This window comes from Gorilla gorilla, chromosome 12, assembly GCF_029281585.2.
Source record: "Gorilla gorilla gorilla isolate KB3781 chromosome 12, NHGRI_mGorGor1-v2.1_pri, whole genome shotgun sequence".
NCBI lineage: Eukaryota > Metazoa > Chordata > Mammalia > Primates > Hominidae > Gorilla > Gorilla gorilla.
Genome location: NC_073236.2, coordinates 74,803,355 through 74,819,754, shown reverse-complemented (window position 1 = coordinate 74,819,754; position 16,400 = coordinate 74,803,355). Strand labels below are relative to the sequence as shown.

The 16,400-nt window shown below is 43.2% G+C and overlaps 1 pseudogene; it reads right to left on the bottom strand.

Moving 5' to 3' along the window:
• Positions 1-540: 540 nt before the first annotated feature.
• LOC129531625 (large ribosomal subunit protein uL5-like) lies at positions 541-9,546 on the bottom strand (annotated as a pseudogene).
• Positions 9,547-16,400: the final 6,854 nt, after the last annotated feature.

The following is a 16,400-nucleotide window of genomic DNA, read 5'->3' as shown; positions in this document are numbered from 1 at the left end:
CATGATCTGGTTGAGTGTGATGAATATTCCCAAATATTAAGGCACTGTTTGATGCTTGTGCCCAGTCACTCCTCTCTCGGAATCCGCCATGTTTTTACCCTCAGGGAGGCCAGCTGACCTGGGACATGCCAATCAGCCTCGCTTTCCTGGGAATATGCGGTTAGGAGTGAGAGAGCGTGCGTTCCTCTCAACATGGGAGTGTAACATGTTGAGTAAACTTGGAGCTAAGGAGAAGGCAGCAAGTATTTTCCACCCAGGGGGCCAGGAAGAGAGAAACTAGGCTGCAATGAGAATGAAGACGAAGTCGAATCACAGAGAAAAGCCAAGACCAGGAAGAGTCCAAGTGGCCTTCCAGTTCCTAATTCTAGTCCTTCCTGAGACCTCTTAGCCTTCCTGCCCTGGGGTTCGGTGAGATACAACCCAGGATACTTACAATTTACCTTTTTTTGTTCAAACTAGTTCTCATTGGTTCTGTAACTTGCAACCAATAAGTCTTAAGTAGCCCATCAAGAATAACACATCAGACAAACAAAGCAAGTGATTCACCATTTTGTGTTTATTTATATAGTACAATACACAGAACACTAACCATTTTTAAGTGTACGGTTCTGTGGCATTAAGTACATTCACATTAGTGTGAGTCATCACTAGCACATATCTCCAGAACTCTTTTTTTTTTTTCAGAAACAGGGTCTCACTCTATTGCCCAGGCTGGAGTGCAGTGGTGCAATCATGGCTGACTGCAATCTTGACTTCCTGGGCTCAAGTAATCCTCCTGCCTCAGTCTCCCAAGTAGCTGGAACTACAGATGCATGACCAACCATGCCTGGCTAATTTTTTTTTTTTTAAGAGAATGGTCTCACTATGTTGCCCAGGCTTTCAGAACTTCTTTACCCATTTTTAAAATCGGGGTCCTTCATGATGCCAGGGTTGGCTCATTGCAGTTTATGAGCACGAGCTATGGCAGAGACATATGCCAGCACTGTGAGATGCCTTTGGGATTTGTTGGTTTTAGTTACTGATCTTATTGTTGGGTGATTTGCTTCTTTCTGATAGTATTAGGGTCTAGGAAAAATTCATGGTTACTTCAAGGTTCCAGGCAAACCAGTGTTCATTATAAAAAATATGGCTGCTGTTCAATAAACTTTGTTGAGAACCACTTTGACTTAACATTCTGTTGCTATACACCACAAAGAGCTTTACCCCTGGATCCACCCATGTAAGGTTTCCATTATTACATTTGAGAAGAGGAGGAGCTACTTTTCCAAGGCAAGTAGGAGCCTCCCCAAGGGTCGCATGGCCTCTGCATGCTAGGCAGCATGTCAGTGAAGAATATAATCAGTCAAGGGCATGCCACAGTCATTAACATGCCCCCGCCAGCCTCACTGACTTACAATAAAGGTTCATTTTACGCTCATGCCGTCTGTTCATCAAAGGTCAGCTTAGTTCTTCCCCATCTCATCTTCACTCCAGGATTCAAGATGATGGAGTAGCTTTCATCTGAATGTTGCCAACCAGATGGCAGGAGAAGAAGCACATCGTGTGTCATGTACCAGCTTTTAAAGACACAAATCACTTCCATTCACAATTCATTGACCAAAGCAAGTACATGGCCGCTCTTGACTGCAACAAAATGTATTGCAGGGGAGGGTGCCATAAGGAGATACTGCAGTATGTGGCAGATAGTAATAAAACCTTTCCATAGCTAGCCTTCCACATTCAAATCAGATCATGCTACTAAAAAGGACATCATCTTCATTTCTTTAACAAGAAGTTATTGGGCATCTACTCTGTACCAGGCACTGTTCCAGCCACAGAAGATTCAGCAATGAACTAGACAAATAGCTCCCTTCCCCCCATGGAGCTTATATTATAGTGAGGGGCATGGGTACTAAATAAGTAAACAATACAAAGGATAATTATAAGTTGTAATTGATAAAGATTAAACTCATACGTTACGAAAGGGAGTATGAAGTTGTGATTTAGAGTACAGGCTCTGAAGTCACACTGCCTGGGTTCTTAACTAGGGTTACCAGATGAAATACAAGACATCCAGTTAAATGCAAATTTCAGATAAACAACGAATAATGTTTTTGCATAAGTAGGTTCCAAATATTGCATGGAACATATTTATACTAAAAAACTGTTTATTGGGCTGGGCACAGTGGTTCTTGCCTGTAATCCCAGCACTTTGGGAGGCCCAGGTGGGCGGATCATGAGGTCAAGAGATCGAAACCATCCTGGCTAACACAGTGAAACCCCGTCTCAACCAAAAAAAAAAAAATACAAAAATTAGCTGGGCATGGTGGCACGCTCCTGTAGTCCCAGCTACTCAGGAGGCTGAGGCAGAATTGCTTGACCCCAGGAGGCAGAGGTTGCAGTGAGCCAAGATTGCCCCACTGCACTCCAGCCTGGCAACAGAGCAAGACTCCATCTCAAAAAACAAAACAAAAAAAAAAAAACCTGTTTATCGAAAATATAAAATTAACTGGACATCTTGTAATTTTTATTTGCTAAGTCTGCCAACTCTATTCCTAACCCAGTTCTGCCACTTTCCAGCTGTGTGATCTGGAACAAGTTATAGTTACTTAATCTCTCTGTGCTTCAGTCTCCTTATCTATGATATAGGACAGTAATACTACTTACCTCCCAGGATTATGTTAAAGATTAAAGTTAATATACATAAGGTACATAAATTAGTGTCTGGTACTTAGTAAACATGCAATAAATGACAGTTGGTGTTTATTATCTAATAATAAACCTAATATTATCCAATAGAATGGTGAGCAATTATATGGAAAATAGAAAAAAAATTCAGTATTGCCATCTGATGAAAGAATCTCACAGGGAATGAGAGAAAAAAATCAAGTTTTGCTTCTTTTTCTACCTTTTTAATTAATAAATATTTATTGAGTACCTTCTATTGATAGAAGTTGTATCCTAAGTCTTGAGCAGGCATCAAGAATAAAAGATATATAGGATTATAGCAGACATGATTTACCATCTATTCAAAATCTATCTCACTTGTCTCTTCCTTAATAGAATCTTAAGTTTGTTCAAAGCAGTAATATGGCCAAATAAATACTTGCTTACCCAGCCTCCCTTGCAGCTAGGGGTGGCCATGTGACATGGTTCTAGCCAATGAGATATAAGCATAATCTGGTGAAGTTTCTGGGAAAGCATTTGCTTTCCCAATAAAATGGAACTGCAGCACTTTCTTCTTCCTTCCTTGAAGGTGGATACAGCCATCATTTTGAAACCATGGGGGAAAGGCAAAGAGAATCACAGTGGTGTCAGTCCCAACACCACTGAGCTTCTGAACCAATACAAGCAGCCACTTACCTCCAGCCTTCTCATAAGGTGAGAAAATTATGTCGTTATTTGTTCAGGCCACTGTTAGTCAGGTATACAGTTGTTTGCTGCCAATCCCATTCCTGTTATAAAGACATAACACCTTTCCTCAAGGAGTTTATAGGCAGTCCCTTAATTTTCTGCTCCTTAAAACTACACTGAAGTATAAAAAAATTGTGTATTTCCAAGGATTTCAAAATAGTATACAAAAGGGGTATATTCCCAGAGATTTTAAAAGTATAATATTGCTTGCCTTTGGAACATCATTTTGAAGCTCTATTTCCACCATATGTGGTGGTTAATTTGTGTGTCAACTTGGCTGGGCCATAATGCCCAGATATGTATATGATGGAAGATTTTCTGCATATTTCTGTGAGGGTGTTTTGGATGAGATTAACATTTAAGTAATTGGACTTTTTTTTTTTTTTTTTAAATGAACTCTCACTCTGTCACCCAGACTGGAGTGCAGTGGTGCAATCTTGGCTGACTGCAACCTCCGCCTCCTGGGTTCAAGTGATTTTCATGCCCCAGCCTCCTGAGTAGCTGGGATTACAGGCGTGCACCACCACACCGGGCTAATTTTTATATTTTCACTAGAAACAGCGTTTCACCATGTTGGCCAGGCTGCTCTCAAACTCCTGACCTCAAATGATCCACCTGCCTTGGCTTCCCAAAATGCTGGGATTACAGGCTTGAGCCATCATGCCCGGCCAAGTCGGTGGACTTTGAGGAAAACAGATTGCCCCGAGTGATGTGGGTGAGCCTCATCCAATCAGTTGAGGCCTGAGTAAAACAAATCACTCACCTCCTCTGAGTTAGAAGGAATTCTGTCAATAGGTGGCCTTTAGATTTTAACTGCAACACTGGTTCTTTCCTGGGTCTCCAGCCTGGTGGCCTTCAGACTGGACTGCAGATTTTGGACTTGCTGGCTCTCACAATCACATGAGCTAATTCTTTAAAATAAGTCTCTGCTGCTCTCTCAGGATACATATCTTGTTGGCTCTGATTCTCTGGAGAACCCTGACTATACATTATGTTCTATATATTTTGTTCACTTTATTCTTCCTTGTCACGGTTAAACACAAAAGTCACCCCTTATAAATAAAACAAACACCCAAATCGAGGTTCCATCCCTAACATTCAGCATGCCTAATGATCTCTGTCTTTGCCTCAACTGCATCAAGTTTTATGAGGTCTTCATTTTTTTTGTCACCAGGATGAATATTTTCATTTTTCCACTTTACTTTTTTTTAATAAAACAATCACTGCAAATTTAATAAAGTATTTAAATAATTGTCCCCAAACTGCCATGCCAACGAAAGTGATGAAACCGTAGAACACAGCAGCTGGCTGGTAAGCAGCTCTGCTGTGGGATAGCTGGGAATGTTCATTTTTGCCAGCTGATGCTTGACAGCCTGAATTTGACATGTAACACTCAGTTTAGAAGTGTCAGTGTAGAGTGTGAAAAGGGTGCTTAGATCGTTTTAAAGCACAATCATTAAAGTTGAGGACTACCTATGCGATGCAGTAGTGGCCTATGAGAAGTCCACAAATAACTTTAAAGCCAGATTTGACAAGTGACTGAAAAGGAGACAATGAAAGGCAGAGAGAGGCTAGAGCAAAGACAAAGAATTTACATCCTTTTTTCCACCCTCCTGAGTTTTCAGCTATTCTGAGATAGACACAGGAGCTTGGCAGATGGAAATTACAATATCACTTTTATTATCTCTGAAGTTGTTAAAATAACAAGGTTAAGGTGTTCAGCCAACTGGGCTTATACAGGCTTAACTTACGAATTAGGCAGTCCCCAGTCCCAGGCCCAGCTGGGCGAATGCTTTGTACTGTACAGCAGAGACGTCAACCAGAGCATAGCCCATCTCAAAAGAAGGGAGGAAGGGGTTGGGCCAGCATGCCCAGATCGTTCTCTCAGACTCACCTACCAGATGTCACTTCTGAGAAGAAGATTGAGGGAGGTGGGGAGAAAGGCCAGTAGTAGGGTTCTAGGTAAAAGTTTCCACAGGAAACATAAGAAGTGGGGAACAAGCGTCCCCATAACAGCCTCCAGCTGTTTGTTCTCCCAGTGCATTGGAGTCCTCTATCAAGTGTGCCACCAGCCAAGGATGTGGCAGCCCCCCTCAGGAAAGAGGAAATGGCAAACGACCTAGGAGGTGTTGCTCCCACCTTCTGACACTGAATGGCCTTGGAGTATCCTCCTGGGACTGCTGGCAGGCAGCATCCACTTTACCCCAAGAAGGCTCTTGGGGTCAGATGACCATAAAAATGAATGTGTTAGATGAAAACATTAGTTAAATGGGGCTGGGCCTGGTGGCTCATGCCTGTCACTCCAGCACTTTGGGAAGCTGAGGCAGGTGGATCTCTTGATCCCAGGAGCTTGAGACCAGCTTGGGTAACATAGCAAGACCTCATCTCTACAAAAGAAGTTTTTAAATTAGCCAGGCATGGTGGCACGTGCCTGTAGTTCCAGCTTCTCAGGAGGCTGAGGTGGGAGAGTTGCTTGAGCCCAAGGGATCAAAGCTGCAGTGAAATGTGATTGCACCACTGCACTCTGGGTGACAGAGCAGGATCCTGTCTTAAAACAAAAATTAAATGGGCTGTGTTCCAGTTGTCTATTGCTGTATAATAAACTACACCAAATTTAGTGTCAGAAAAAGAATCTATGATTATTGTCTCTCACAGCTGTGGGGTTGACTGGGCTCGGCAGGCAGTTCTCACTTGGGGTCTCTCTGTCAGCGGCCAGGGCTGCAGTCAGTGTGATGCCTTCCTCACTCGCACGCCTGGCACGTGAACCAGGAAGACTCACACAGCAGGGCTCCTTGGGCAGCTCTCTCTATCGCTATGTAACCGTCCCACATGGTCTTCCTGCAGGGTGGCTTCAGCTTGGCTCAGGGCTCCAAAGGTCCATGTTGAAATGAAGAGAGAACCAGGCAGGAGCCGCGTCGTCTTTCATGACTGGGTCTCAGAATCCACACAGCATCACTGCTGCTGTCGTCTATTAGGAACAGAGACTCTTACTCCTAATGGGAGAGTGGCAAGGTTTTGGAAGAGCACGTGGGACTGGAAATATTGTTGTGGCTATTGTTTTCCTTTTTAAAATTGTGGTGAAATCTTCATGAAAGTTACCATTTTAACTATTTCTACATGCACACTGCAGTAGCAGTTAGTACATTTGCATTGCTGTGCACCATCACCACTCTCTCTCTCTCTCTCTCCAGAATTTCACCTGCCCAAGTTGAACTCTGTACCCACCCAGCAGTAACTCCCTATTCCCCCCGGCTCCAGCCCCTGGCAACCCCACTCTACTTTTTGTCTCTAGGAGTTTCGCTATTCTAGGTACCTCATAAAAGTGAAATCATACAGTGCTTGTCCTTTTGTGTCTGGCTTATTTCACCGAAGGCCAATTTCATAAAATACAATTTGCCACATGTTCTAAGGTCAAGTTGTACCAAAGCTTATTCTGTTTTTCATCTAAAATTACATCCAGCCACACTATCTAATGCTGCCCATCATTGGTTCTGCAATGAATTAAATGACAACAAAAAGATGCTCCAATAATAAAATTCTAACAAATAGAGAGGGCCCAAATTTGAATATAAACATCCCTGCTGCTATCAAATGCCCAAGGAAAATTAAAGTCCTAAAAATTAACTTTTTAAATTCAGTCCAATGAACCCAAAGTCCAAAATTTTTAAGTTAATGTTTAATGGGAACTAGAGTCCAAAATAAAATTATCGGCCAGGCATGGTGGCTCACGCCTATAATCTCAGCACTTTGGGAGACCGAGGCGGGTGGATCACTTGAGCCCAGGAGTTCGAGACCAGCCTGGGTAACATGGCAAAACCCCATCCAAAAAAAAATACAAAAAAAATTAGCCAGGCGTGGTGGTGTGTGACTGTAGTCCCAGCTACTCAGGAGGCTGAGGTGGAAGGATCACTTGAGCCCAGGAGGCTGAGGTTGCAGTGAGCCAAGATTGCATCACTGCACTCCAGCCTGGGTGAGAGTGAGACCTTGCCTGAAAATTATATACACACACAGACACACACACACATATATATATATATCTTGCCCTATGAATTACACTTTATGTTTCTTTTCCTTTCCCCCCGCTTCCCCACTGAAAACTTTGTATTGGCCTTTTGGGTAGAAACGGGAACTTTTTTACCAGGAAGAATAATCCTATCACACTTCCGCTGGAACCAGCACATGGCCTCCTCTTTGCTGACTCTGTTTGTCCCCAGTGCAGTCTGTCCCACACTTCTTGTCTGCGATGCTAAAACCTCACCTGTCCAGCACCACATTGAAGTCCAGGTCATAGATACCAGTGCTTGAGTCATATTTGATACCTATATCGGTGTGTTTCTGGATCCCAAAACCAAAGTTTCTAGTATCTGAGGGATTATTTTTTTCTTTTCTTAACTCATATTCCTGCACCTTTAGACCTTTCTCCAGGATTGTTTCTGCCTTGGCCCCTCAGAGTGTGCAGTGGACGGCAATCTCTTCATTTCTCCTGATGCTGAAGGATCTGATGCTGTACTTGGCTTTGGAAAACACAGGGGTCTGGCCTGTGAGCTGCTTAGGTCAGTCTGTCTCTACCCTCCCCACACAGATATTGAGGCGAGTTTGTGGATGTGAAGTTCCCAAGTGGGGATCTTCTTTTCACCTTGATCCTGCACCATCATGGAGAATAGGAAGAGCCAAATTTCTTAAATAAAATTAAAATTTAAAGAAATCACTCCTGAATGTTAAATTCTGCTCAGAGTCCTTCAGAGAGGTCCTCGATACCTAGATAAAGTTGGGGTTTCTTCAGTAACTTCAAGATCAGACATCTCTCCTAAGAATAAGTGTGGTTCTTTCAGGACCTCAGAAATTAATAGGACACAGGAGATAATTACAACACCACCTATTAACACTTGGGGCTTTAAAAAATGTTCCCAGGCAAAACCATCTTCTCAGTACCCTGTATTTATAGAATTTAGACTCAACTATTTTGTCAAAGCCTACAGGAGAAACAAGATGTTCTGAGGGAAGGAGGATAAACAAAGTGAAGGCCATCTTGGATCAGCCTTGCCAGAGGACACTCAGTCTGTGGTGGGTGTCTGGAGCCTGCTCTCTGTGAATTTAAACTCAACTGGGAGAATTCTCTCACTGAAAGGTCAATTATGGCACTTTAAAAAAAAATCCAGTACTCAGAGTAGTTCCAGAAGAGCAGAATCTTAGGATGATTTCTTTGAATTCGTTCTGGCTTATCTAGAATTGATTTTCTGATCTGATTAGATTTACAGGCATTAATGAGCCTATTTCCAGAGGTAAAGAGGGCACTGATACTTTATGGCCTGCAATGACAAGACAGTAATGTAAAATTATTACCTTTAGAGACCTGTAATCAAGTTTTATAGAAAGCTAGGCTCTAGGTTACTAAGCATTTGATGCTGTAGTTCATTTTAATGAAAATAAGGAGGACATGCTTCTCATTGGGCTGGAGACCATAAGGAAAGAAAATGATGAGCTCGGGACTTCAAATTTCCAGCTCAAGGCTCACATTAAGAATCTGGAAGCTCCAATGACTACTTAAAGAAACCCTAATCTCCTGTAGCCACAGGGAAACTAAATCCAAAGTCTAATTTTGTGGGTGGCTGAATTACAAGGCAAATTGAATTTGCAGCCATGTAGTACCTCTTTTGTTAAAGTAAGGGTACTGATTGGGAAGGAGAGGGGCCCTGAGAACTGGAAGGGGATATACGGGGAGATTCCAGTAAAGCTGGGAACTTGAACCCCAAGTTCTGCTGAATCTTCTTTGCTAATAGAAGCAACCCTTCCATCATCTGAGAGGACTGGTTCCCCTTTGTCTAAAGATCCTATAATAACCCTCTGCAGAACCCATCCCCACCACCTCTCTCTTTCCTAGATTTATAACTAGACTCAAGTCCCCGAAAGCCCCAGAAGGTAAGGTACAAATTATGGATCATGAGGAAGTGTATTAGTCAGGGTTCTCTAGAAGGACAGAACTAATGGGATATATCTAGATATAAAAAGGAGTTTGTTGGGCCAGGCGCAATGGCTCACACCTGTAATCCCAGCACTTCGGGAGGCTGAGGCGGGTGGATCACGAGGTCAGGAGTTTGAGACCAGCCTGGCCAACATGGTGAAACCCCATCTCTACTAAAAATAGAAAAATTAGCCGGGTGTGGTGGCAGGCACCTGTAATCCCAGCTACTCAGGAGGCTGAGGCAGGAGAATCGCTTGAAACCAGAAGGCGGAGGTTGCAGTGAGCCAAGATTGTGCCACTGCACTCCAGCCTCGGCAACAAGAGTGAAACTCCAACTCAAAAAAAAAAAAAAAAAGAAAGAAAGAAAGAAAGAAAAGGAGTTTGTTAAGGAGAATTGACTCACATGATCACAAAGTGAAGTCCCACAATAGGCCATCTGTAAGCTGAGGAGCAAGGAAGCCAGCAGTGGCTCAGTCTGAGTCCCAAAACCTCAAAAGTTGGGAAGGTGACGGTGCAGACTTCAGTCTGTGGCCTAAGACCTGAGAGCCCCTGGCAAACCGTTGGTCTAAGTCCAAGAGTCCAAAAGCCAAAAATCGTGGAGTCTGATGTTTGAAGGCAGGAAGCACCCAGCATGAGAAAAGATGAAGGCCGGAAGACTCGGCAGGTTAGCTCCTTCCACCTTCTGCTGCCTGCTTCTTCTTTTCTTTCTTTTTTTTTTTGATATATTTGTAATATATTTACAAATATAAAATTTTGACATCACTAGACATAGTACTGAATGTCATTTTCTTGAAAGCTTGCCAGTTTTTGTACATTTTTGCACAAATGTACACGATTGTACATTTAGGCATCATAAGTAGTATCAACACCATAAAAGCATATATGAAATTTAAGATTAATATGCTTTCTGCCTGCTTTTTCTAGCCGTGCTGAAAGCCTATTGGATGATACCACCCACACTGAGGGTGAGTCTTCTTCTCCCTGTCCACTGACTCAAATGTTAATCTCCTCTGGCAACACTCAGAAACACTCAGGTACACCCAGAAACAATACTTTACATCCTTCAATCCAATCAAGTTGACACTTAATATTAACCATCATGAGTCCACCCTTTGTCAACTTGAACCCACAAACACCTCCTGAAATCATACTTATCCTCCAAATAAAGACAATAATACGGTCATAATTATGTCTAACATAATACAGCTATTCTTTTACAACTGGAAACACACTAATCCTTAAATGCTATTACATAAAGTTAACAACACTTAAATGCAGATGTGAAGTCAATAAATTTCATGTCACATGATAAAGGAAAAAGAAAGGAAATAAAATGAAGATATTTTCTTAGTACAAGTGTATACATGCACAAACACGTTCTTAACACAATAAGGAGGAAATACTCATGACAATTACAGTTCTCGTTTCTGCAACTGGTCACGTGGTCGTAGCTGGTATTGATAACTACCTTCTTCTACTACCCACTCTGTATTCCCTTTGCCTTCAGCAAGCACCTCAGTGGGTTGTGGATTTTTACCTTGTGGACTGACCCAAACTTTCATTCCTGAAGGGTCTGGGACATTTGTAGTCCTGTTTGGATTGGATTGTTGTAGTTTCCCATTGACCTTAATTACAGACATTCCTGGGAGGAAGAGCTGCTGACTCAAGGGGTAAGGGCCTGGCAGTAGAAAGGGCATGTGTGCAGCTACCCCATCCGTTTTACTCTGCCCTAGTGACACCCAGGTTCCCGCCTCTCAGAAAGCCTAGTCTTGTGACCTAGGGGACTTTGCTGGAGGTAAGGTGACTTGCTAAGTCACCAGCTCCTGGACTGACATGCTACAGCTCAGTTCCCGGCAATTATTAACAGTTGAGTCCCCAAGATGCAGGTGGTGATCAGCAGGCCCTAGGCAGCAGCCACTGGCCAGGGAAGCAGACTCAGAGCAGAAGAGGGAACAGGGACAGAGGGAGACACAATTCTGTCTGGCTCTAGAAGCCTCCACTAGATGGTGGTAGGAATGGATTTGCCCCATCCACTTTAGTTTGCAGGTGTTCATAAGCTCCCAGATAAGTTCTGCACATTAGCAGGAGTGGTTAAGAGTTTGTATCTGGAGTCAGATGGGCTAGATTTAAATCCTGGCTCTGACATCTACTAGCTTTGTGATTTTCACAAGCTAATGATTCTCTCCAAGATTCGGTTTTCTTCTCACATATAGAGTGATCTTAAAGGTGTCTATCCCATAAAATTGCTGGGGAAATTAAGCCATATAAAACGTGGTGCCTTGCACATGGTAGGCACCAGTGTAAGGCCCCAGTGTAAGGTAGTCATTATTATTATTAGCTTTGATATGTGGGACATATTTTAAAAGTGGCTAAGGGTTTGCTGTCAACATGCAATAAGGAATGTGATAAGATAATTAAGTAACAAAAAATAGGTTAAGATGAACCTTTATCCAAATCATCTTATATTATTACTAATAATAAGTGGATAATAGTTGAAACAATTTAAAAGATGGTTTCATAGAGATTCCTCAGAGGAGCTAAGAACCAAAACATCCATAATGGAATATAGAAACCTATTAGCTAGGCCAGGCATGGTGGCTCACACCTGTAATCCCAGCACTTTGGGAGGCTGAGGCAGGCAGATCACTCGAGGTCAGAAGTTCAAGACCAGCCTGGCCAACATGGTGAAACCCCCTCTTTACCAAAAAATACAAAAATTAGCCAGGCATGGTGGCATGTGCCTGTAGTCCCAGCTACTCAGGGAGGTTGAGGTGGGAGGATTGCTTGAACCTGGGAGCGGAGGTTGCAGTGAACCAAGATCTTGCCACTGCACTCCAGTTTGTGACAGGGTGAGATCCTGTCACAAACAAACAAACATACCTATCAGCTAAAAATCCCATTGACATTTACAACTGCTAAGTAAAGAAATATAAGGCCTGGTCACCATAACACTCTGCTTGGAATTACATCCCATTACCAGAAAAGCCTGAATTACTAATGGTAACACATTAGATGACAGGAACAAAATATGAGGCTTTCTCTCTCTTCCTGCGCTGAGTCCCCCACCACTGGACAGACTCCATTGACCTGGGCCAGGCAGCCACACAAGTGTCTGGAAGGCCCACAGAACACAGAACACAGGGACAGAAGCCAGAACTTGACTAAGCCTCAACCCCAAACTAGACTGAACCCACTGATGTGTGAGATCACGAGCCCAACCCTAGCAAGCATCCTTTGTCTCTTACTTGGAGGGGGGATGTGATGTGAGACATAATTTGGAAAACTGAGGTTTACTCCTTTCAAAGCCCTAAAGCTTAAAAACAAACTTATATCATTTTGGGAATGTCTTGCCTATTCTCTTGCCATCTTAAGTATACCATAAGAAACCCAGCACTTCGGGGGGCTGAGGCGGGCAGATCACCTGATATCAGGAGTTCGAGACCAGCCTGGCCAACATGGTGAAACACCGTCTCTACTAAAAATACCAAAAATTAGCCGGGTGTAGTGGCGAGCACCTGTAATCCCAGCTACTCAGGATACTGAGACAGAAGAATTGCTTGAACCCAGGAGGCAGAGGTTGCAGTGAGCCGAGATTGCGCCACTGCACTCTAGCCTGGGCAACGAGAGCGAAATTCCATCTCGAAAAAAGAAAAGAAACCTCTTCAGCTCCTTTTTGATGTGGATGCATCATCACTTTGAATGTCCATGCCATAAATACAGCAGGCAAGAATGTAAGCCTATTTTCCCTGAAACTAAATGGCTCCAAAATACCATTTGTTCAGACATTCTTTCCTTTGTTTTTGCATACCGTTTTACTGTTTCCTCCTTTGCTGATACGCACCAGTTAATATTTTCTGCTTCTTTTAAGCAAACTGGTCAATATCCCTGGCTTTTTACCCCATCGTGTGGCCATATTTCAATAAAATCATGACATCCTATTTATGCCTTTTCATTGTAGATGTATTTTCAGGACCACAACAGACCCTGCATCCTGATGCAGAAGGGAGGTTTGATTCCAATCCCACCCCCATAATCACAGCAGTGTGACAAGTGTTTCAGCTGTTCAGTATTTACCTTTTTGTTTGGCAAGGTTTGACACAAAAGGGTATTTGGGGTTCTTAAATGTCATTTTTGCCTGAGTTGAAATTACATTCTTTCCCTACATTCATTTTCTATTGCTGCTGTAAAAAACTAACACTAAACTTACAGGCTTAAAACAACACAAATTTATTATCTTACAGTTTTAGAGGTCAGAAGTCCAAAACAGGTCTCACTGAGCTAAAATCAAGGTGTGGGCAGGGCTGTGTTCCCTCTGGAGGCTCTAGAAAAGAATCCATCTGCTTATCTTTTGCAGCTCCTGGAGGTGCCCACACTTCTTGGCCTGTGGCCCCTTTCCAGCTTCAAAGCCAGCAGTGACCAGTGAAGTCTTCCTCCCGTCACATCGCTCCGACACTCACTCTTCTGCCTCCTTCTTCCTCATTTAAGGCCCTTGTGATTGCACTGACCTCACCTGGATGACCCAGGCTATGCTCCCCCTTTTAAGGTGAGCTGTCTAGCAACCTAGTTTCATCCACAGCCTTCATTCCCATTTGTCATATGAGCTAACATAGTCACAGGTTCTTGGGATTAGGACTCAAACATATTTGGGGGACTACTATGCAGCCTACCATAGTCCCCTTTTTATGATAAGCATCTTAAAGTGTATTAATGAAAAACAACTAGAAAATACTGTGAAGCAGGCCAGGCACGATGGGTCATGCCCGTAACCCCAGGACTCTGGGAGGCCAGGGCAGGAGTATCACTTGAACCCAGGGGTTCAAGACCATCCTGGGCAACATAGGGAGACCTTGTCTCTACAAAGAACTTTTTTTAAGAAAAGGAAAATACAGTGAAGCAAAGTGGAAGGGAACAGTAATTCAACCTGCGTTAGAGCCTAGCTGCACTCATTCTTTTAGGGGTCTGTGAAATCGTTTTGATTTCCATGAGGTGTATTTGCTGGCCATCTTTCAGAATGAACTTTAAAACAATGAGATACCCGTAAACCATTATACAGTAATTTGCTACTTTTATCGGAATGGTGCAAGTTAGGAAACCAGATCATTTATTTTGGACTTGTATCAAAACTTCGCATAACAAATATTTACACGATGCTCATCAAGTGTCAGGAACTGTCCTAAGAGCTTTTGTGTATCATTCCAATCCTCTCAGAACCTTCAGAGTATAGGTTTGCTAAGCTCCTTTTATAGATAAGGAAACCGAGGCTTGGACAGCTGCTGCTGCTAATTAGCATGGATTTCCTTTAAAGAATCAACAATCAAGGCAAAAAAAACAAAAAACCCTCCTAGTTATCCCATTTAAATGAAGACTATACGCCATAATATAACTGAAACATGACTTGAGAGTGTTTGCAATTATATAACCCAGTAAAGTTTGGGGAGCGGTCCCATTGGCAAAAACTATTGGTTGCTTATCCAACAGCCCCAACCTCACTCTCACCTGGCACTTCCCTCCCAGCCACCTGGTTTTGTTCCCCTCCTCCCAGGCGCCATGTTCTGATGTTCCTTAAGTGAGGCAGAGGGTGGTTCTTGATTGGCTTGAGCCTATCACAGCTGTCTCATTCCTGGATTTCTGAGTGATGGTTTGGACAAACACTTGGATGTGAGTGGAGCAAATGAGATATGAGGGAAGTCTGCAAGAGGATTTGGGGGGAGAGTTTCCTCACTTTCAAAAGGGAACAGATGATAGGCACAGTTCCTTTTTCTATGTGGGGATGCCATTCTATGAGTATGTGATGCTGCAGCCGTGTTATAACCAAGAGCCAATCACTGAACATGGCAGAGCAGAAAGATCGGGAGAACCAAGGTCCTTGATAGTATCACTGAACTTCTGAGCTAAGCCCAGGACTACCTTTACCCCCAGACTTCTTGTAATGAGAGGCAGTAAAAATTCTTATCTTAAGCCAACCTGCAATGGGTTTTCTATTTCTTATGGTAAAAATGATCCTAACTGATACATTATTCAACTTGCCAAAACAAAGTTTTCTGTCAAGGGTAATTCTGAAAATTTTCTGACACAGAACAAAATGTTCTAAAACCAATCATTACCCAGAAAATTGGTGTGTTCTGATACCTGATGCTTCAAAATTAGGGAAGACCTAGATCCCAGCAAATTTATTTCAGGTTTAAAAGACTGAAAACATTTGTTTGGAGTGAGATGCAGGATTGGATACCCTGTATCCAGTGTGGCATCCGCAAATTCTTCCTTCAAACCCAAAGTCCCTGAGGATAGGACAAATGAAAGAGAAGGTGATGGCTGGAACTAAGGTGGAGGGAAGGCACAGAACAGCTCTGCCAAGGGAGGGTGAGGAGGACACTGCATGTTAAAACACGAGACAGAGCCTCTGAGGGCTTTGTTTATTTTATGTATTCTTCTGCCTACTCAGAGATCACTTTATTATAAAATATTGAATACAAAGAGAAAAAAGAGTTGAGATCTGAGTGCTTATAGTAACTCTTCTTTTAAAACCAACAGGGAACAATATTGCTAACAAAAAGAATAGGTTAGTTTAATTTAAAAGTGTATCAGTGAGGCTGGGCACGGTGGCTCACGTCTGTAATCCCAGCACTTTGGGAGGCCGAGGCGGGTGGATCACCCGAGGTCAAGAGTTGGAGACCAGCCTGACCAATATAATGAAACCCCGTCTCTACTAAAAATACAAAAATTAGCCGGACGTGGTGGTGGGCGCCTGTAGTTCCAGCTACTCAGGAGGCTGAGACAGGAGAATTGCTTGAACCCGGGAGGTGGAGGTTGCAGTGAGCCGAGACCACACCACTGCACTCCAGGCTGGGCAACAGAGTGAGACTCCATCTCAAAAAAAAAAGTATGTTAGTGAAATTGAGAGGTGACAGCGTGCTGGCAGTCCTCACAGCCCTCGCTAGCTCTGGGTGCCTCCTCTGCCTGGGCTCCCACTTTGGCGGCACTTGAGGAGCCCTTCAGCCCACCGTTGCACTGTGGGAGCCCCTTTCTGGGCTGGCCAAGGCCGGAG